The sequence below is a fragment of the Bos grunniens genome, chromosome 22, assembly GCF_055505025.1.
Source record: "Bos grunniens cultivar Pamir isolate PY7600 chromosome 22, Bosgru_T2T1.0, whole genome shotgun sequence".
Taxonomy (NCBI): domain Eukaryota; kingdom Metazoa; phylum Chordata; class Mammalia; order Artiodactyla; family Bovidae; genus Bos; species Bos grunniens.
Genome location: NC_141186.1, coordinates 52,175,305 through 52,197,708, shown reverse-complemented (window position 1 = coordinate 52,197,708; position 22,404 = coordinate 52,175,305). Strand labels below are relative to the sequence as shown.

The following is a 22,404-nucleotide window of genomic DNA, read 5'->3' as shown; positions in this document are numbered from 1 at the left end:
TACCAACTGAGCCACCAGGGTAAAAATACATACAAAACAAGGTCAGATTAGGTTACATTCCCATTTTATTTTAAAAAAAGGTTAAGTACTATCAGGCAAGTGAAATCACTTTTCCTTACCAGAGACTAGGAACCTGGGCCTTATCTTGTAAGGATAAATACTGCTTCATGTTTCAATGCCATTCTCCCAAATCTTCCAATGGCATTGAAACATGTAAAATATCATGTATGAAACGAGATGCCAGTCCAGGTTCAATGCACGATACTGGATGCTTGGGGCTAGTGCACTGGGACGACCCAGAGGGATGGTATGGGGAGGGAGGAGGGAGGAGGGTTCAGGATGGGGAGCACATGTATACCTGTGATAGATTCATTTTGATATTTGGCAAAACTAATACAATTATGTAAAGTTTAAAAATAAAATTAAATTAAAAAAAAAAAAGAAAAAAAAAATACTGCTTCATGAATCACTTCTAAAGGACTTGGTCAACCAAGCTACACTTGGCCCTGCTGGCATGAACAAGGCAGGCATGTTCCCTGAATTAGCTAGAGAAGGCAGTCTCCCTCTGTGGTCATGTACGTTACTATCTTTACAGAACACCAACCAAGCTTTCAATTTTTAAACATAACCTAAAACTAAAAAGTATATGGGAGGGTTTCCCTGGTGGCTCAGTAGTGAAGAATCTGCCTGCAGGTGCAGGAGACATAGGTTCAACCCCTGATCTGGGAAGATCCCACAGGCTGTGAAGCAACTAGGCCTGTGGGCCATAACGGTTGATAGAGCCCAGGAGGCACAACTACCGAGCCCTACTACTGCAACCCGCCCAGCCCAGAGCCCGTGCCCCGCAACGAGAGAGGCAACCACAGTGAGGAGCCCCTTCTCCTGCTTGCCGCAACTAGAGAAAAATACTCGCAGCAACAAATACTCAGCACAGCCACAAATAAATAGATAAATAAAAGCATTTTTTTTTTAAAGTTAAACAAAAATCTTATATACATAAATGTACACAAACACACTGGTTTAAAAAAAAAAAGTATATGGGAAGTCCCTGGCAGTCCAGAGGACTTTCACTTTCACTGCCAGGGGTGGGTTAAACCCCTGGTGAGGGAACTAAGACTCTCCATGCCGCACAGCACAGCCACAAAGAAAAAGGAATTTTGTAAAGGCCTGATGAATGTCAAAGGTTCCATAAAAAGGAACCGCCTTTCTCTTTTCTATTTATGGTAACTATCATTACAGTTAGCCTTTGAAAGCTGTTAAACAGAGCAAAAAACAATAAGGGATGTCTATAATTAAACAGTTTCTTAGTCAAAGAGACCTTGTAAGAACACCTGTACCATCTTTAAAAATATACAGTAAGAGCCCAACAGATCTATTTTTCTATAATACTTCATGCAATCTACTCAAACTTTCCCTGATTTAGGACACTGGTGAAAACACAAAAACAGCAAAACCTTTTAAACCTCATATATCTGAGTGCAGATTCTCAAACGGCAGCTTTTTATTCACTATAATCTTACTCTCCTCCCTGCCTTGCAACCTCCCAAACCATTTTCTAGGCTGATGTGTGGTTTACGGAATATGAATAGCAGCTTACATTCAGCTTAAGAGGGTAAAATTGATAGAAAATCTGACCGCTGGAAAGTGGGAGGGTCGTGCAGCCAACCACCCAGCATCTGCCTTTCAACACAGTTTAGCTATCCTTTTCATGTCATCACATATAAATAGAAGTATGATTTAAACACACACACAATATACTTACGGAAAATGACTCTGTAAAGGCAATACTAGCCAGTAGAAGTGAAAATACTGGCTTTTAGCCCAAAAGACCCAGTTTTTAATAAAGAGAAAATTATTCAGTTATAATTATTCTACTCTAAAACATGTATAATAAATTCCTTAGGTGTTCTACAAATCTGTTAAGCTAGTTCTGCAAGTGCTCCAAAATTGATCTTAAGAAGCTCATGAATGAATGTCATCCAACACATACAGAAACATCTAAGGTCACTTAATATTTACTCACAGTGTCCTTCTCTAATATGGATACTCAAGAAAATCCAAAGACATATTCTTGGGAATGAGAAGTATCTACATTTAAAAAAATTATCTCACATTGGCTATTTATGCTTTTCTTCTTCTATCTGTATAGATAATAGAGAAACTTATCTGAGTTTGGACTTTTAAAATTGATGAGAGTCAAAGAGGAGAGTGAAAAAGTTGGCTTAGAGCTCAACATTCAGAAAACGAAGATCATGGCATCTGGTCCCATCCCTTCACGGGAAATAGATGGGGAAACAGTGTCAGACTTTATTTTTTGGGGCTCCAAAATCACTGCAGATGGTGACTGCAGCCATGAAATTAAAAGACGCTTACTCCTTGGAAGGAAAGTTATGACCAACCTAGATAGCATATTCAAAGCAGAGACATTACTTTGCCAACAAAGGTCCGTCTAGTCAAGGCTATGGTTTTTCCAGTGGTCATGTATGGATGCGAGAGTTGCACTGTGAAGAAAGCTGAGCGCCGAAGAATTGATGCTTTTGAACTGTGGTGTTGGAGAAGACTCTTGAGAGTCCCTTGGACTGCAAGGAGATCCAACCAGTCCATTCTGAAGGAGATCAGCCCTGGGATTTCTTTGGAAGGAATGATGCTAAAGCTGAAACTCCAGTACTTTGGCCACCTCATGTGAAGAGTTGACACATTGGAAAGGACTCTGATGCTGGGACGGATTGGGGGCAAGAGGAGAAGGGGACGACAGAGGATGAGATGGCTGGATGGCATCACCAACTCAATGGACATGAGTCTGAGTGAACTTCGGGAGATGGTGACGGACAGGGAGGCCTGGAGTGCTGGGATTCATGGGGTCACAAAGAGTCGGACACGACTGAACGACTGATCTGATCTGATCTGATAGTAGATTTACAATGTTCCAAGTGTACAGCAAAGTGATTCAGTTTTATATATATATATATATATATAAACACACACACATATATTCTTTTTCAGATTATTTTCCTTTATAGGTTATTTCAAAATACTGAATATAGTTGCTTATACTGTTAACTTTGAATGACTTTGCTAACAGGAGATTAAAAAAAAGCTGGGTTTTTTTCTTATGGAAATGTGAAGACATTTCCGTGCTTCACTAGTTCAGTCTGATTCTCAGTTTGGCTTTGAGTGGGTCACCTTCTGGGGTTGAGTTCCTTAGGCTGTAAAATGAGAGTGATGTGTGAAACAATTCCTGAGGTTGACTATTCGATAAACTACTTATAATTCACTTTCATCACTTATAATTCACTTTCATCACTCCGTGTGACTATTATTTTATACATCAAGTACTCTCAATTATAACTGGGTTCAGGTTTATTTAAAAAGGCAAAAGCCTTTTGGCAAAGAGAAAGACTAGAAACCAACTCCCCAGTGCACAGAGCCCTGCTTGAGCAAATCCCACTGCAGCTTAAGAAACTCCACCCAGTTCTGGCTAACATCAAAGGAGATGTGACACCACTCTGCCAGAAAATAAGCCCCATATTATTTAACCAGGCACCAAAGCACACCGTTTTCAAACATAGCACTCCGGACATCTGATCTTCATTCTGATTACATGCCTGACATGAAATTATCTAGTGAGGATTTTGAAAATACCTAGGTAAACCAAAGCAAGAGGAAACGACAGGACATGATGATGAAGCACAGAAGATAATTTTTGTCTCTTGACTAGCCTTACTATTAATAGCTATGTGCTCATAAAGAGTAAATAAGAATATATGATGAAGTCACAAGCACCTTCTCTTCTGTATGGTTTACTTCAGATCACAAACTCTGGAATTAATTACTGGACTCAATATTTTCTAGGTCTATACAGATTAAATAGTGTTCATATATAATTTAAATGCACAGAAGTATGGATAACTTTTCAAGCTCCCAGAGATTTAGGTTAGTCTTACCTATAGTCACTCAGTTAAGATCTGTGTACTTTCTGTCCGGTTGTCTGCTGAGAAATTAGCATTCTAGTTTGCAAATGGCCTGTTGCTGCCTCTGTCCTCCCCTACTTTTCTCCCCATCCCAGCCCCTAAAAGGTGCTAAACTTTGAAACTAGAGGAAGAAAACTCATGAAAAGGAAGAACAGAAGCCTAATTCCCACCAACATACTCAGACACTTCTCATAACCACTGCATTTTCATTTCACTTGGTCACATTAGCCAAACTTCTACTAAGATTCACTTGCAACAGCTAGCATTCTCTTTTTAGAAGTACAGAACCCTATTTCACAATTTAAAGGAGCATAAGGGGACGTACACCCTTTGAAGGGCCATCATTCCGCTTTGTGTGAATTTAGTGATCAAGTTAGCTTCCCTCTCAATCCCTGAGATAAATTTCAATGAAAGTGTCTGAGTTTCTGGTTTTAGGGTAAAAGGGAAGAAATATAATGTAGCGACATGGAATACTTCAGGGAATAAAGCAGATTGGATAAGGTGACCAAGTAGGGAGAAGGTATACAGATGGGCCCAGAGGCCCTGGGAGGTAAAAGGAAGAGAGGAACGCCAAAGGCAAGCTCAGAGACCTTTTGAAATACTCCTTCTGTCTGTCAGTTTTAGAAAAAAGGAAGATGCTTTCTTCTCAGTAATTTGGATTAGTTTAGAACCAAAATTAATCATCACTTATAATACTGTTTATCTAAGGGAAATGCACTGAGTTTCAAATACCCAATGTAATAAAGAAACATTTAATAACAACTCTTCCCCATAGGAGACTGTTCATAATACTCACTTAAATTGTCTCCATGATTGATATTCTGTCCTGTTTAGTAGGCGGTGGGAGTGGAGGGGTGAGTTGTGGACAAGAAATGGAACTGTAAAGATATGTGGGCTAATATTTTCTTCTTCCCTTTTTTTTTTTTTGCATGACAGAGAATTCTGAAGCCAGCACTAAGCTGCCATCCCAAGAGAGTGCTGTGGCCAAAATGCAGGGCTTGTTCCTCAGGCTTGGAAGAAACCCAGCATCCCAGAAAGTCCCAGGGATCATTTATAATCTGACAAGGTGAAAGGTATAGTCTGAATCATTAAGATTTCATATTCAACATGAAATTTTTTTGGTTTGCCTAGCAAGCTTTCTGGAGAAGGCAACGGCACCCCACTGCAGTACTCTTGCCTGGAAAATCCCATGGTCAGAGGAGGCTGGTAGACTGCAGTCCATGGGGTCGCTAAGAGTCGGACACGACTGAGCGACTTCACTTTCACTTTTCACTTCACGCATTGGAGAAGGAAATGTCAACCCACTCCAGTGTTCTTGCCTGGAGAATCCCAGGGACGGGGGAGCCTGGTGGGCTGCCGTCTATGGGGTCACAGAGTCGGACATGACTAAAGCGACTGAGCAGCAGCAAGCTTTCAGTTACTAAATGGGGACTTGATTCCTCAGATTTGTTTCAGTGAATTTCTTTCAGAGGTCTATTACACATCAAGCTGAACCCTGTCTGGTGGCTGTGCTCTGTTTTTAACTTATTTAACTTGAAAACTCTGATTTATACTTTCAATCAAAACTATTTCTTTTGAAGTAAAACCAACTCTTTATGGACACGGGTTTGAGCAGACTCCAAGAGACAGTGGAGGACACGGAAGCCTGGCGTGCTGCAGTCCATGGGGTCACAAACAGTCGGACACGACTGAGTGACTCAACAACAACGACAAAAGAGGTCTTTACACAGCTTGCAGGCACGTATGACCGCTGAGGCTAAAGCGAATTTCTCCTGCTCCTCCCCAGAACCAGGCTGGAAATGGCAACAGACAGCTCAGCAACATCTTAACTGTCCTGAGCAATAAACTCCAACCCCCGCTGTGGAATATATTAATTTTCCACCCCCAGGTGCCTCCCTACGCACTAAGGACAACAGCTGTACTATGACGAACTGATGGAATTTCCAGGCTTGGCGAGGTTCTGTTCATCACCACCATTTGTCCTATTCATCATAGGATTAGCAACAGGAGAGCGTCCTTGATTACTAGAATAGCTGAGGGCATCACCCAGTGACATTCCTGTATGAAAGAACACACTGATTCATATTACTTCCATGCAGTCCCCACAGCAAAGAATTCCTTTTTGCACTGCTATTTTGGGGAGCCTTGTCCTGTAAATATAAAACCCCTGCACACACATGCACACACATATTCACATAACTAAGACCTCACAGCATGAGGCTGAAGGTAAGAAAGCCTCGCTTGCTTACTTACAGGAACTATCCAGGCAGGTTATATTCCGTCTTGATTGAATGCATTTTGGGTCTCTAAACAAGCACCAGCAGGTGCTTTACATTTCTATCCAAGTAAATTTAAATCTATTTCCCCAAGAAGAATCTACACCAGATACCTCCCACTGTTAGCCACGTGATACAGACAGCATGATGCCTGCTGAAGACTAGTTATGTGCGCCAAAACAAGAGAGGACAATGACACAGCACTTACCATTTCTGTTGTAACCATCCTCAAGAGCAAATGTTTCTCTCAATTTGTCTAAAAGAAGGGTGAACCTTAACATGATTCTCAATACCTAATGCCCCCAAATTTTGAAAAAGAGAAAGCATTTTTTAAACCTTTACTATTCGTCCCAATTAACTTAACCTCAGCCTAGCAGCACAAAAACATCCAGAGTCTGCTTATACTTATCCAAAAACTATCTCTAAACATTTAAGACCTCTCAAGGCTTTTTTAAAAAACAACTAGTTGGAAAAAAAAAAAAACAGTTCAACTAACCTAGGATTCAAGTTCCTCACTTTAACAGATGACAAAGAACCAGAGAAAACAAACCCCTTGTAAATGAAACTGGGGTTAAGGATCAGGCTAAGAGGCGATCCTGAGAATACCAGACACAGACGCAGCGTGTGACAAAACTGGCAAAATCTGGAAATTTTACAGTGATATCACTACACTTCAAAATTAATTTTTTTGCCCTACTTTTCCTTCTTAAAGGATGAAGGCAGTTGGCAAAAGACCTGAATATCAGGAAAATATACTGGTTGACTGAAGAGGACTCCAACACTTATTTAAAAATAAAACCAAACTTCTTAGCATGATATCAAGGCCACACAATCTGAGGGGACCCAGTTCTACCACCTACTACAACCATCAGCAGTTTTCCACTTGGGTCTCTACATATATTTCAGCCATTTTACAAGCAGACCACTGATGCTATCAGTGCATACCCTGGCTCATATTGCTCTCCACACTTCCAATTGTCTTTACTTCCTCTTTGTTAGTCTTACAATTGAGGTCCACATCCTATCTATCACCTTTTCTCTGATTTCATTTTAGAATCTGTTCTCCAGTACTATTCAGAACTAATACATCGTCTGTACTTGTAACAGACAGTACAGTCTAATCTATACTAGAGTGAGCTGTATACACCAGGAGCTCCTGTAAACTACGAGGTCCTGAAGGGGAAAGACCCCGTTTAAGTAACATGCACATCTTCTCTTAGTGCTTTACTTTACACGGAAGATGGGCCAAAACAACAAAAGACAACAGAACACGGGTTAACTAAACATATAGCTCTAAAATGGTAAATGGAAGACAATGAAAAACACGCCTATTTTAAGATTAATTAGAGGTGCCGAAGCTACAAAACTCAGAACTGGAAAAAGAATGAACAGATTCAAGGTGGAAGGGTCATCACTAATGAAGAATATTCACCTCATTTCTTCTACTTTCCAAACATGGCCTGTGACACAGTCATCATGAAAAGAAAGCTAACAGGGAGTAACCAGACAAGCCAGCTCTCCAGGCTGGTCATCTTATCATTATTAGGCAGGGCAATAAAAATAGCTCTCTGCTTTTAGAAAAGCACAACGTGATGCAATGTGGCAAAAACAAATTGTTTTCTGTTCAAGAGATCAGCTACCACCATCATGTTAACATCACTATATAAAAATTAAAACTTCTATAATCGGTAAAATGTTAAATCTCTATAGCAACAGCTCACCTGTCTCTGTCAGGGAGTAATAAATATACTACAGAATTTTAAGCTACTTCAGTTAGGGATATTGGATGGAATAATCATAACTGATCAGTTCTTAGCTTTAGAGAACTGTTTTATTTAAGAAAAACCCTTCCATTAAGTGAAGTTTCTCTCTGAAGTTCAGAGCCACGGTATTTCCTACTTTATTGTATAAAACGTCAGTGAAAGTAAAGGGAAATAGAAGATAGAGCCAAGAGGAAATAGGGATTTGTGCTCATAGTTCTGTAATTATTTATCCACAGTGTGCCTCTCTTCCCGAGTTCACCTTGAAACTCCGAGTTTCAAGATGGAAAAGAAAGCACCTTTCATCCTAGGCATCTAGTATAAAAAGGGACTCCTCTTGGCGTCATTATCACACGGGCATTCTGCTGGCTGTGCTTTGTTCCGGATCATGACAGAAGCCTGCTCCTGGTGGGGTCGACACTGACCCAGCTGAAGGAGCCTGCTGGCTCTTCTACTGTTGGTCCTAGACGCAGACTCAGTGCTGGAGCACAGTAGTTCCCGTCTTCTGAGCAGGAAAGAAGACGGCATAAACTCTATGGGAGTACTTAGTAGGCATTTTGTAGAGTACCCTTAGTGGTGGTAAATGTCTTACCTTTAACATAAAGTGAAAACCAAACAAGTAAAATGAAAAGTCAAAGGAACCCTTTTAGTTATTTAACAGAACCCTTTAACATTTTACCTGAAATAGAGGAAAAGATCTGATTTAAAGTGAAAAGCCACTGGCACAGGATCGATCAGAGACAGTCCAGCAATTTCAAAATGAGTTAATTCTGAAGGACGCCCACAGTTGAGAGCTACTGAAACAAAAATCTACCCAATTAAAAAAAAAAAAAAACCTACCCAATATATTAAAGATGAAGTTCACCAAAATGAAACAAAAAACAGGATTTGTACAACTTAACACTAGAAAGAGAGATCAAGTTCTCCCTTGTTGAGATGGTAGACGCTTTAGATTCAGTTTAATAAAAGCAAAGCCTGAAACAGTGATTTTTTATAAACTGAGAGAGTACCCTCAGGAGAAAGTGGTAGGAGAGGGAAGGGAGGTAAAACTGGGTTTCGCTGAATCCAGCCTCTGCCTCTTCCCTGGGGAAGCTGTGGAGCCCAACTGCAGCCCTGAGTCAGCGCCAGCCAGAGGTAAGGGGGCCGGGTTACTGTAACCCTCGCAAAGCAGTCATTAGCTGAGTGAGACACTGGCTGGTTAAGGGAATCCAGACAGGGCACCAGCAGCATCTACTACAGAAGGTTCAAGTGTATAACAAAATGCACCAGATTGGTGTAGGCATAATTGTCAACAAAACTGACTCAAAGCAAAAACACTATTAGTAGAAATAAAATGACAGAGATTTTAATTCACTAAGATTTATCAATATTAAATATCAAACTTGTTCCCATCTAACAACATAGATATTCAAAAACACATAAAAGTGATCGTAATGAGGAGAAACAGATGAATCCAACTTCACAGGGGCATGTCGTTGTAAACCTTCTCCCAGTAACTGACACATCAAGACAAAAATCAGCAAGAACATACTAGCTTTGAGCAATTCAATATACAAGTTTCACTACTAGACTACACTGGAAAGTAGCGTGTACAGTGGAGAAGACACTTTCTCTTCCAGCATTCATGAAACTTGCTTTTTAAAATAAATGTATACTAGGAAATGTCTCTTATTTTTAAAATTATTATGTATTCCACATTTATGAAACATATGAACAAATTAGAAATAAAAACCTGAATTTTTTAATGTATTAGGAAATTTGAAAACACTACAAATAACCCATAGATTAAACCATTTAATAATAATGAAAAAAACACTTAGAACTGAATAATACCAAAAATATTACATAGCAAGGTTTGTGGAATATACCTAAAAAGATAATTTAAGCAATGTCCCTAGTCTTAAGTGCTTATATTAGGAAAAGAAGAATAAAATTAATTGGTTAACATATATCTTAGATAAAAATAAATCTCAGTAAAATCAAAGGAAGGAAAATAAACTCATAAACAAAAATAAACTACAAGGAAACAGACGAATAGAACAGCAAAGTAAAAGTCCTCTTTGAGGACTAATAAAGTTAACAGGGGCTTTTCCGGTGGCTCAGTGCTAAAGAACCCGCCTGCCAATGTGGGAGACACAGGTTCGATCCCTGGGATGGGAAGATTCCTGGAGTAGGAAATGGGAACTCACTCCAGTACTCCTGCCTAGAAAGTCCCATGGACAGAGGAGCCTGATGGGCTACAGCCCATGGGGTCACCAAAGAGTCAGACACGATACAGCAACTAAAAAACAAAGTTAACAAACCTCTGGGAAGATTGTTCAAAAAAGAAGAGAAGGAATAAATGAACAATTTTAGGAAGGAAAAAGAAAAATATCACAAATGCAGGAGAGAGAAAAAAAAAGATTAAGGCTATGATAACACATTTGAAGAGAAGATGAAAAAGATCAATTCCTAAAACAGTATATATAACAAAAACTGATTCAGAATATGATAAATAGAAAACATCAACAGTCTGAAATCAGTTAAAGAAACTGAAAGTTATTTTTAAATCTTCCAAATACATACACACATACAGACACACACCACAAAGGGTTTATAGTATTCTACCAAACATTTAAGGTACTGATCTAACACAAACTCTAGAAATTAGAAAAAGAATGCTTTCCAACTCATTTTATGAGACTAATATAAGTATAATGTATATAAGTGTAATGTAGTAGGTTAGAGGCCGGGATCCACACTGGACTACCAGAAAGTGAAAGTGAAGTCGCTCACTCGTGACTCTTTGTGAGCCCATGGACTGGAGCCTACCAGAATCCTCTGTCCATGGGATTTTCCAGGCAACAGTACTGGAGTGGGCTGCCATTTCCTTCTCCAGGGGAATTTCCCAACCCAGGGATCAAACCTAAGTCTCCCACATTCAATCTTAATATCTGTATCACTTAATATCTATGTGACCATGGGCAAGTTTCTTAATTGTTTTACTTCAGTTTCCTCACATGTAAGTTGGGAATAACAGAATTAACTACTTATGGATGTGCTAATACATAAAATGTTAGAACAGTGCCTGGAACACTGTGCCTTAGGTATTTGCTAGTGATTACTATATAATTACTGGTAATATACCCCAATATCAAAACCAGACAACAATATGGTAGTGAAAAATTATAAGTTCAACAACCTGGTTCAAGTTCCAGTATAGTAACTGTGAATAACTGCATAAAGCACAAATCTGTGGCTAGCTCTTTAGTCTACAAATTACTACATGAATAACAGTTTGTGCATCAAGATTAGTGACCTATCACGTCACAAAGCCTGTTAGTGACTTGTGACTGAGCATCTGTTATTCAGTTCAAGCATAAACTTGTGTTGCCGCGTCTACCAGTGATAAACCCATGTGACATTTTACAAAAAAGGTAGCTTTAAGAGGGAACTGGTCAAAATGAAAGTGCAGCAAAGAACTAAAGAAGAGTAACACTGGAAGTGAAATTCAAATTGAATGTGAATGGAGTTATAGAAGCAAGAGCTTCACTGTGGGAGTGCAGACTCTACAGTCCCTCCAAAGAGTCTGTACATGCAGTCAGAGGAACATAGTAAAGGTGAGTTCATCTATGTATTTTGGTGAAAAAGATGAGGATGTCCAAGAGGAAGTGACACAGGCAAGATATTTCACATTAAAACAATTCTCAAAGGCACATTGTAACATTGAAAACACAAAGCAAACAATGTGGGAAGCTGATCCAAACTTAGAAACCAGGACAACTTGCCAAGGCAGAGAGAAGAGGCCCATTCCACGTCATACACAAAAAGAGAGCAACTCTTGATAAGCTTGAAAGAAAACATTTTAATTCTCAATGTTTCTAATGTTTTAAATTACACTGTACTATATATTCATTTTCCTTTTTTTTTTTCATTTCCCTATGCATTTATAACAGGAAACAAGAGAAGTTTCTTAAGTTCACAATAATTTTTCACACAGATTTGTTTTTGCCTTGTTGCATGGCACACAGGGATCTTGGTTTCCTAACCAGGTGCCCCATCCGGCGGAAGCGCAGACTCTTAACCCCTGGACCACTGGGGAAGTCCCTCCCACTGATTATTAATACTTTGCAGTTTCACCCTGCATGGCCATTTTTACAGCCTTGGACTACTGTGCTGAAGCGAGGTCCTCAACAACTGTGCGTAGCAAGAGCTGCCTGTACTCCACTCTGCCATTACAGTGTGAAAGCTTCAAAAGACAAGAAAGAAACGAGAGTGTCTCGGTTACATTAAATTTTATTTATGGACACAAACTCAAAGTTCATGTGTTCACTTGTCATGAAATATTTTTCTTTTAATTTTCTGTCAATTATTTTTAAATGTAGAAGCCATTCTTAGCCCAGGGATTATATTAAAATAGGCAGAGCAAACTTCCTGGTGGTCCAATGGTTAAGATTCACCTGCTAACGCAGAGGACACAGGTTCGATCCCTGGATTGGAAAGATTTCACATGCCTCAGAGCAACGAAGCCTGTTGCCCAGTCCAAGCTCGCGCTGCTTACCGCACAACAGGCCAATGAATCTGAGAGACAAGTTTTTAAGACAAGGAATATGACTTTATTCAGAAAGCTGACTGATTAAGATGGCAGACTAATGTCTCAAAACAACCATCTTGTCTGGGTCTGGAAGCCAGGTTCTTTTATAAAACCAGAGAGAGAAGCAATGAGGAACCAAAGTCAAAAGGCAGAAAAGAGACGGTGAGGCAGTGAGGAAGGTCACAAAAATCACTAACCATAAAAAGCTAAAAATGATAACCTGGACAATATCAAAGGCAAGAATCTATATCCACCCAAATAAACCACTGAGAAAGTGAAAGCAAACCAGAGCTGACAATATCCACAGTATGTAAAAAGAAAGAACCCATATATGGGATATATAAAGAAATTCTACAAATGAAAAGCACAACAAAACAGCTAACTATTATAGGAGCCTATCCAAAAATTCAATACAAAAAAAAAGTGCTTACTTTCACTAATCAACAGGGATAGGTAACTTAAAAACTATTCTGAGAGTCAGTAAATACCTGCCAGAGTTGCTAAAATGAAAAAGTCTGACAATATCCAGCATGAGGAAGAATGAGCAGCAACTGGACCTCCCCTGCACTGCTATAAATTGATACAATCATTTTAAACAACAGCATGTCCTTATTTATACATTTGTATACATCCTTAGACGCAGGCTTTCCAATTCTAGACTTATATCCTAGATAAACTCATGCATCCATGTCCAAGAATGTGAAAGCAATATTATTCACAATAACAATAACCTTGTAACAACCCAAATGTACATCAACAGATACAGAGAATAAAATACAGCACTGAAAATGAATTAATTAGAGAAATACACATGAACATGGATGAATTTCAACACAGTGTTAACAGAGTCCTACATCTGTGTACAAATATTAAACACAACGAAAGGCACAAATTCAGAACAGTGATACTCTGGTGGGGAAAAAAATTAAAAGGGAAGAGACAACAAGAGATTTAGAAAAGTACAATTTTGTAAGCTGGCTGGTAGAGTCATAAATGTTTACCTTTTCATTATCTTTAAACGTTGTACATTTTACATACCAAAAGGTATATACAATGTATCACAGCATAAAAGGGGGATGCAGAAGACAGAGATGATGGAGGGAGTAGAGAGACAAGGACAGAAGGGGAAAAAGAGAAAGAAAATTCCACCAAACAATATCTAACAAGTTATGAGAAACAACAGCAACTAGAATGCTAGAAATGCTAGGATGCAAGAAAGCCAATAGGGAGATGCCTTTAAAAGTGAGAAGTTATTTTGAACCTAGAGTTTTATACTCAACCCATTTATGGAATCAGAACCAGAGCAGGAAATTCAAACATGCAATAAATAAAAAAAGTTTATTTTCCAGACATCCTTCCTAAAAATGAACTTTCAGCACAGAGTCTAGGAAAAATGACAAATGAACACAGCATCCGAGGAAAGCCACAGTAACCTGTGAGACACGAAAAGAAATCCCAGGATGATGGTTACGCACTAGGATATGGAAACAACTCTGTCTAAAATCAATCTTTCCGAAAACAATATAATTTTTAAAAGCTAAAAGACTTAGATATATGGTACAGATAGCATATATTTTCTGCCTACAAGGGGAAAAAAGGCCAATTGCAGTGGGGGTAGAGGGGTGATTTATCAGAGGGAGAGCTATACAAGAGACGTATTGATCCAAATTATTTCAAACTGAACTGTGGCATTATTTTGAGCTAATTATACATTTTAAAGAGCTTCCCTGGTGGCTCAGATGGTAAAGCATCTGCCCGCAATGTGGGAGACCCAGGTTCGATCCCTGGGTCAGGAAGATCCCGTGGAGAAGGAAATGGCAACCCACTCCAGTACTCTTGCCTGGAAAATTCCATGGACTGAGGAGCCTGATAGGCTACAGTCCATGGGGTCGCAAAGAGTCAGACATGACTGAGCGACTTCACTTTCACTTTCATACGTTTTTAAGGGAAAATTGCATTTAATACTTAGGCTTAAAACATTCTCATAAGATTTACTAACAGAGGACATATTTATGAGAAAAGATACATTTTGGCCTTAAGTACAAAAGTGAATGGGGGTTTCCCAAGGTGGCTCAGTGGTAAAGAATCCACCTGCCAATGCAGGAGACTCAGGAGATGCAAGTTCAATCCCTGGATTGGAAAGGGCAACCCACTCCAGTATTACTGCCTGGAAAATTCCACAGACAGAGGAGCTTGGCCAGCTATAGTCCATGAGGTCGCAAAGAGTTGGACAGGACTGAGTGATTGAGAATGTACAGAAGCGTATATGTAATGGATCACAGAAAGAAGGGGGTGGGATAACTGTAACAGCAGCTGAAATGAAAGCTGAAAGGCTTCTGCTGACTCTCTAAGTTTAATCTCAAGTGGGCAGAAGGCAAAGAGAACTTTGCCTCCTCACTGGAATGTGCTTCTCTATTGGTCTGCAAGCCTGCATGTGCTGACCTTTAAAAAAACAGGATAAGGTTTCTCTGTTTTCCCTTCTGCTAGTGGGCTGACAGACTGAACATGAGCGGACAATGACTTGGTGGCTCTGGTGCTGGCTATGTTCAATATTCTAGTGTATTTCTTGAATAAGCAATGGGAGATGTTTGCCATAAATGCATTTTTTAATCCTTCAAAAATAAACAAGGCATAATGAACTTTTCAAAAAGTTTAAACCAGTAATGAAATTATAAAAGAAAATAACATGATATAACCATCCTGGGGTAAAAAAACAAAAAAAACAAACCAAACAACAAATGTCTTAAATATATCAAGTACCAAAGAGTTTATAAACTAAAATAATGAAGACTTTCAAACTACATTTCTTCTAAGAAATTTGGAAGTAAATTCTGAATGACCAAAGGTACAAAAAATAACAAGCAGTAACAGAAACATTTCTGTGGTGAATACAGAATCCAAGAATGCACAAACTGAATGGGAGTATGAGATGCTCAATGCTCAACCAATCTGCTTTCTTCTTCCTGGGCACTCAGAACTAACATCTCCCACCTCCATTGCAGTGACAAGGTAGACTACGTGACTGGGTTCTAGTTAGCAAGATTCCAGCTAAAGTAATATTTGTTGTTTTCAGTTGCTAAGTCCTGTCCAACTCTTTGCAACTTCACGCACTGCAACAAGCCAGGTCTCCCTGTCCCTCACTATCTCCTGGAGTTTGCCCAAGTTAATGTCCACTGAATGAGGGATACTATCCAAACATCTCATCCTCTGCCATCCTCTTCTCCTTTTGCCTTGGATCTTTCCCAGCATCCGGGTTTTTTCCAATGACTCTGCTGTACGCATCTGGTGGCCAAAGTCTGGAACTTCAGCTTCAGCATCAGTCCTTCCAAGGAATATTCATAGGTGATTTCCTTTAGGACTGACTCTTTAGGTTTGATCTCTTTGCTGTCCAATAGACTCTTAAGAGTCATCTCCAGCACCACAATTTGAAAGCATCAGTTCTCTGGCACTCAGGCTTCCTTATGGTCCAACTCTCACATCTTGTACATACAACTGGAAAAACTATAGCTTTGACTATACACGCCTTTGTCAGCAAAGTGATGTCTTTGCTTTTGAAAATGCTAAGTTTGCCATAGTTCTGTTTCCAAGGAGCAAGTGTCTTTTAATTTCATGGATGCAGTCACTGTCTGCAGTGATTTTGGAGTCCAAGAAAATAAAATCTGTCACTGTTTTCACTTTTTCCCCTTCTACTTTCCATGAAGTAATGGGATCAGATGCCATGATCTTTGTTTTTTTTCAATGTTGAGTTTTAAGCCAGCTTTTTCACTCTCCTCTTTCACTCTCATCAAGAGGCTCTTTAGTTCCTTTTCGCTTTCTGCCATTAGGGTGGTATCATCTGCATATCTCAAGTTGTTGATATTTCTCCCAGCAATCTTGATTCCAGTTTGTGATTCATCCAGCCCAGTATTTCACATGATGTATTCTGTATGTAAGTTAAATAAGCAGGGTGACAATATACAGCCCTGACATACTTCTTTCCCAATTTTGAAGAAGTCAGTTGTTCCATGTCTGCTTCTAAATGTTGCTTCTTGACCTGCATATAGATTTCTCAGGAGGCAAGTCAGGTGGTCTGGTATTCCCATCTCTTAAAGGATTTTCCACAGTTTGTTGTGATCCATAGTCATAGGCAATGGCATAATTGATAAAGCAGAAGTCGATGTTTTTCTGGTATTCTCCTGTTTTTTTGGTGATCCAACGGATGTTGGCAATTTGATCTCTGGTTCCTCTGCCTTTTCTAAATCCAGCTTGAACATCTGGAAGTTCACAGTTCATGTACTGTTGAAGCCTGGCTTGGAGAATTTTGAGCATTACTTTGCTAGCGTGTGAGATGAGTGCAATTGTGCAGTAGTTTGAGCATTCTTTGGCATTGCCTTTCTTTGGGATTGGAATGAAAACTGACCTTTTCCAGTCCTGTGGCCACTGCTGAGTTTTCCAAATTTGCTGGCATATTGTGTGCAGCACTTTCACAGCATCATCTTTTAGGATTTGAAATAGCTCAACTGGAATTCCATCACCTGCACTAGCTTTGTTTGTAGTAAAGCTTCCTAAGGCCCACTTGACTTCACATTCCAGGATGTCTGGCTCTGGGTCAGTGATCACACCATCATGGTTATCTGGGTCATGAAGATCTTTTTGTATAGTTTTTCTGTGTATTCTTGCCACCTCTTCTTAATATCTTCTGCTTCTGTTAGGTCCATACCATTACTGTCTTTTATTGAGCCCCTCTTTGCATGAAATGTTCCCTTGATATCTCTAATTTTCTTGACGAGATCTCTAGTCTTTCCCATTCTGTTGTTTTTCTCTATTTTTTTGCATTGATCACTAAGGAAAGCTTTCTTATCTCTCCTTGCTATTCTTTGGAACTCTGCATTCAAATAGGTCTATCTTTCCTTTTCTCCTTTGCCTTTAGCTTCTCTTCTTTTCTCAGGTATTTGTAAGGCCTCCTCAGACAACCATTTTGCCTTTTTTGCATTTCTTTTCTTAGGGATGGTCTTGATCACTGCCTCCTGTATAATGCCATGAACTTCCATCCATAGCTCTTCAGGCAGTCTGTCTACCAGATCTAATCCCTTGAAACTATTTGTTGGAGTAACTAACATGGGCACTAGGTCCATGGTCAAATACATAGCTTCAGGGTATGTGTTTATTTCTACAAGAAAACAAAATAATTGAAGCTTTTAACAGTATATCAAGTCAAATTTTCTTTAAAAAAACAAAATACCAAAATTTAATACAATGAGTAAAAACTAGATGTCTTAAGTTTGTAAAACCTTACAGGATATTAAATATTGTACTCCTTTAGTTTTATAAAATTATATACATGTTATTGATGTTTTCAAAAGCACTAAATGTAGACCATTTATGATTTTCATTATCAAATTTAATTTTAAGCTTCCAAGATTGCTCGTTTCTCATATGAAAATTTTTGGAAAATGTCCAACAACTTAATTAAAGTGAAGATTTAATTCCCGATAGACAATATTGGTTTAGCTGCTAAGTCACGTCTAACTCTTGTGACCACAAGGACTGTAGCCCACCAGGCTCCTTTGTCCATGGGCGTTACCAGGCAAGAATGCTGGAGTGGCTTGCCATTTCCTTCTCCGTCAAGTCAAATTTAAAATAATTCACCACTGGCAGATCATCTGGAATCTTTTTACCTCTGCCATAAACTAGATATAAGATCTTGGGCAAATCACCTCACTTTATTTATAAAAAGAATTATCTAGAAGTCCTTTTAAGCCTACCATGATCTCATTCTATTCAGGTCAACAAAATGTATTGAATATTTATTAAGTGGAACCACATAAAATTACTGATATGTTTTTAACCTGGAAAACCTTCATTTTTGTGAGGCTTGACCTAATACTAAGTGCTGCACACTGTGTTTAAAATATACTAATTGTTTTAGGCATGTACACCAACATAGTTCCTTAGGGGAAAAAAAAAAACCTACTATTATGCTGATTTAGGGGCTCCTGACTGCTGTCCAAAAAGGAAAAGGAGTACATCAAGGCTGTATATTGTAACCCTGCTTATTTAACTTATATGCAGAGTACATCATGAGAAACGCTGGGCTGGAAGAAGCACAAGTTGGAATCAAGATTGCCGGGAGAAATATCAATAACCTCAGATATGCAGATGACAGAGGATGAGATGGCTGGATGGCATCACCGACTCAATGGACGTGAGTTTGAGTGAACTCCGGGAGTTGGTGATGGACAGGGAGGCCTGGCGTGCTGCGATTCATGGGGTCACAAAGGGTCGGACACGACTGAGCGACTGAACTGAACTGAACTGAACTGACTACTGTCATTAGAGCTAAAGAGCAAAGTCTACACATGTGAAAAGAAAAACCTCTTACATATTCTCTTCTGAATTTATAGCTTGAGCTATTTACAAAGAAGCTACATAATTTTCATTAATTAGTATACTGCATTAGAATACTAACTCAAATGTTTTGGCCAAAATTGCTTCAGTAACTGTATAAACATAAATCCCACTTGTCTGTTACTCCACTAGTTTAGACTTTTACTTAAAATTTAGGGTTAAGTTTGCCTGGTGAAGTTCACAGAGGATTAAATTACCTGTAAATAACCATTCCCATGAAAGACTAAATTGATGCTCATGTTACACCCAATCAAATCAAAGATGTCTCTAAAAACTTTGGCAATCTATACAAAATAGGAATTTAGACTGGCCATCAGAATAGAAGTATGTTTGTTACCAAATTACCTAACAATAAGATACTTTATTCCAAAGACAATGCCCGGAGCCAAATGAACATATTGTTATAAAAATGCTACAGCTGATCTAAGAATATCAAGTGAATATTATTATTCTCAGAGTACATGAAAATTTTATATTTCCTTTGTCTTTAATATTTTTCTAAAAGAATCAAAATCTTCCTATAAAACCTTCTTGATAAAAAGCAGTCTGAGGTCAAAAGAGAAGGTAACAATAGTCTTTTCTTATTTCTGTAGACTAAACTCCAGAATGTAGTTTTTCAGATTTCAATTTTGCTGTTAATGAGAATGTCATTATGCAATTTTATGTGTTGATTTTACACATGTGATTATTACTCCACACTGCCACCATCTGATTAGCCTTAACTAATGAAACAAATCAAACTACAGAAATGATACTACGTTCTTCATAACTAAGAAAACACTGTCCACTGTCGGCTTTACCATAGCCTCCAAAAGGCCCAAGCGTCAATACAGCTATCAGTACAGGTTTTCTCATTAGAATCGATGTATCTGAAGAAAGAGAAACATTAACATGTATCATTACATGTGCACAACTGCCAGATACCGACTGGAGGCAGCAAGGAAAGCAGGCAAGAATCGTCCGTAGTCTACGCATGTGCATGCTAAGTTGCTTCAGTCGTGTCCAACTCCTTTCGATCCTATGCACTGTAGCCCATCAGGTTCCTCTGTCCACGGGATTTTCCAGGCACCACCTAGGAAGCCCCTGTAGTCTATAAGAAACTACATTTGGAGAAAACGTTAACAACCCCTCTATTCCTAAACTGCTTATACTGATAAACCTGTATGGTCACTGTAGAGTTCAAGTGAAACACACGCATAAAAACATAAAATAATAAAGAGTAAAGGGGAATTCTTAAATTATCCAGCTTACTTTCATATTGTACAACTAGTGAGATTCAAAGAGCATTCCCTCTGCCCAAAGGCATCCAGCTAATTAATGGGAAAGTGACAATCAGAACCAAGGTCTTACAACTGCCACCCAGCCTGAAATTCTCTCCCCAGGGAGCATACTCAATGAACCTGTAAGAGATGCCCTAGCTCAGGGGTCATAAAGCAGTGATCCTAGGTCTAACAAGACCCCTTGTGCAGTGGCCTACAGAGTGTTTCGGAAAAATTTGTGCCAACATCTCAAAAATCAGAAATCTGTGAATGAAGACACAGACCTATAGCTTCTTTCAAAAGTCAGATCAGACTAGTAAACATTCCTACTCAGCAACAATACACAGGAGCTGAAAAGCAACTGCCTTTAGAAGACACTCACTCAAACAGTGCTGCAGCACAATCTTCTTCTATTCACTTTAACTGCCAGGTTGCTCTACGAGTCTGACTCCTACTCTAGAGTTATTTAAAGCATCATCAATTCTAAACAGCTCCTAACAGTAATAGAATTTTTGCTGTGTTTTAGCAGCTGGGTTTAAGTAAATTACTACACAGGCAAGATGGAAGAGGGAGAGGAAAAAAACACACATCGCATGAAAACGGTGGCAGTTTCTTTAGCACATAGCCCAGAGTGTCTTACTTTCCTGGAAGAAATAATTACTAACTCCTCTTTCAAGAGTTTTTTAGTCAATGATAGGAAAAGCTGTGTCCTGATACTGCTGCTTTAAGGAAAGAGCAATAATGGTTGCTCATATTTCCTAAGGCAGTAATAGTTTTAAATTCTATATATTATAGCTACAAACCACTAGTTTAATGGCATTTTATGATACATATTTTAATATTCAGTACTATATTGAAAAAGGAGGTGACAGAAAAGAGAGTAGAATGGGAGAAAGAGGTCTATAAATAAGAACCAAGCCTAAAGTTTCCCCCATAAATAGGACATTTCCATTCCATTCAAACACAGATAAAGTTTAATTAAAATCTTCAGGGGCATTCCAATAATCAAGCAACAAGCACACGTAGTGTACAGGACTTGGTTTCTAATATTTTCTCTTACACAGGAAAACGGGCTCCTTTAGAGAAATGACTAATTCTAGGATCAGGACAGAAATTGTACAAGCAAAGTCTGGGACATCTTGTAATGCCAGAAAGGTAGGAAATGCTATTAAAATAGTAATTAATTAATGAGGCAATGTGAAAGGAACACATGGGTTAACTAAAAGCTGAAATGATTTGAGCAACAAAATACTGTATTGGATTGTACCTCAAAACACAAGCATTCATGATAGAAATAAATGATTGAATAAATTAGTGAAGGGGAACAACATTCTTCTACCACGAAGAATTCCAAAGCATTAGTCTAGACTTTTCAGCTTCTAAGTGGTAAAACTTAACCCTGATTGCTTAAGTGTGGTGGGTCACACAGTGACCTCCTTCCAAAAAAGTACAGCATGAAAATGGAGACAAAAGAGAAGCCTACTCTTGATCTCCTGATACCTAAATCAGGTGATCAAGAGTAACTAACAGGGATGAGTCATGCTGATAATATGTACCCTTGATGCGTGATAAGAATGGCATTTTACCTCTATAACCTTCCTCTTGAAAATATAAGCAGTCAAAACATAAGAAAAAAATCAGATAAATTCAGCTGAAGGCATCTACAAAATAACAGACCAGTACACTGCATAAATGTCAAGGTCATGAAAAAAGGTCATAAAAAATTAAGCCTGAAAAACTGTCCCAGCCAAGAGAAGCCTAACATCTAAATGTAATATGGTATCCTGGATGAGACCCATAAAAGGGTTGTTAGATTAAAAACTAGGAAATCCAAACAATAATTATTAATAATAATTAATAATGTATTAAAATGTTAATTCATTATAACAAATATACCATACTAAGATGTTAACAATAGGGAAGATCCTAACAACTTTTCTGTAAATCTAAATCTGTTTTCTATAGTTTACAAAATTAATTTTAAAAATACTTAGATAGGCTTATTTACATAAAAATATTGATGTAATAATTATAAGCTGTCTTTATTTCTGAACATGGGCAAAACGTACACTTCCAAAGTAATCAGGGAGATTGCTCTATGGCTCTAAGCAATCAAGCACTCGAATGGCTGATGCCATTTCAGTATTTTACATTGTTTAAGCATCCAAGTCATGAACT

At 38.6% G+C, this 22,404-nt stretch overlaps 1 protein-coding gene across 26 annotated transcripts in view; it reads right to left on the bottom strand.

Annotated features, from left to right (window-relative positions):
• MAP4 (microtubule associated protein 4) overlaps positions 1–22,404 on the bottom strand; it is a 152,946-nt gene that overhangs the window by 96,061 nt on the left and 34,481 nt on the right. For 5 of the 26 annotated variants that reach the window (XM_086368208.1, XM_086368219.1, XM_086368227.1 and 2 more), the window contains exon 1: positions 6,225–6,330. The exons of the other annotated variants lie outside the window; for them this stretch is intronic. The gene's annotated coding sequence lies outside the window, so the exon portion shown is untranslated. Of the gene's footprint in view, positions 1–6,224; positions 6,331–22,404 lie in introns of those variants that run through there. 26 annotated transcript variants of the gene reach the window in all.